At 38.0% G+C, this 1,331-nt stretch overlaps 1 non-coding gene across 1 annotated transcript; it reads right to left on the bottom strand.

Annotated features, from left to right (window-relative positions):
• Window positions 1–589: 589 nt before the first annotated feature.
• Trnad-guc (transfer RNA aspartic acid (anticodon GUC)) lies at window positions 590–661 on the bottom strand. Its single transcript has one exon. It is a non-coding gene; the product is annotated as a tRNA-Asp (tRNA).
• Between the last annotated feature and the right edge of the window lie 670 nt (window positions 662–1,331).

Below are 1,331 nucleotides of genomic sequence, written 5' to 3'. Positions count from 1 at the left end.
ATACAGATTTTGTTTTACTTTAATTTTTTTAATTTATTTTCTATCATTTATAACTTATTTACTACAATTACACATATCAATTGCTATGTGCAATATTTTTCAACATACTTCATTTAAGTGATATTTGGCAGTATCTAGTAATTTTTATTAAGCTTACTAATAAAATAATAAAATTTCATGAATCTGCATGGAAAAAATTGCAGAAACGTAATTTTATGGTGGAACGATTGGACGCCGGAAAGGTTGGTGGGGAGGGGGGGGGGGGGGGGGGGGGGGGGGGGAAGAAGCGACACTGAAGCATTTCTTCCAGGGGCGCAGCACCATCTCGGCACGCTTCAGTGCTTGTTACAAATAATGGCGTTTCTGTTGACAAGAGAAATTCTGGAACTCTGGTTATGTCTCACTCGTGTTTCTACAATTACAAGTAACAATACTGTGCGATAGTCCAAAATCTTGTCAACATTCCAGTCGATTTATGGTAACACCATTGAAAAATAGAGCATTTGTTAAAACTGCAATTATATTTTATCTATCTCTTACTGTCCCCTTGAAAAAAAAAAAAAAACAGCTGCAGAAGAGAAAAAAATTTCTCCCCGGCCGGGAATCGAACCCGGGTCTCCCGCGTGACAGGCGGGGATACTAACCACTATACTAGCGAGGACTCTGGCCTTTCGTGGCTACTCAAGGTATTATGACAATAGGCTTCTGAGTTCAGTTTCGTGAGTTTAAGGTAATTGTGTGGCACTTTATGTGTTTCTTAACTCTTAAGAGAAACCAGCGTTATTACGATCAGACATAACAAACTTCGAGTTCTCGAAAGAAATTGCTGTGTAAACATGATGGATCCACGTATTGCCTGACATGCCCTGCTGGTATGAATTCTTCAAATGTATACATTTTTAGTTGCGCTTTACCGTGACTGTTACCGACAACGAATTAAGAAAGTTTACTGTTAACTTTCACTGTCACGTTTTTTACAAGCCACGTTTCAGAGGTTTAAATCCCCATCATCTAGATTTATGTGGATTAAAACAGGTATGTGTTGTGTTACGACTTTCGGGTAACATATGGCTTTGTCTCGATTGGCCACAGTCTCCTATGAAACAGTGCCACGTGGTAGAAAAATCCCAAAGACATACCACAACACATAGTTCTCGTTTTAACCCACATAAATCCAATTGATAATAAAGATTTCAACCTTTGAAATGCGTCAGGGAAAGAAGTAAATTGTGAAGTAACAGTAAACTTTTGTCATTCGATGGTATGAATTCGTTATCACTTCCTTTTACAACGAAAATTCACAGTCTGAGTTGATAGAACAACGTTTCTTT

This window comes from Schistocerca gregaria, chromosome 5 (genome assembly GCF_023897955.1).
Source record: "Schistocerca gregaria isolate iqSchGreg1 chromosome 5, iqSchGreg1.2, whole genome shotgun sequence".
Taxonomy (NCBI): Eukaryota; Metazoa; Arthropoda; class Insecta; order Orthoptera; family Acrididae; genus Schistocerca; species Schistocerca gregaria.
Note: the sequence above shows the minus strand (reverse complement) of the source record. Positions and strands in the feature narration are given on the sequence as shown.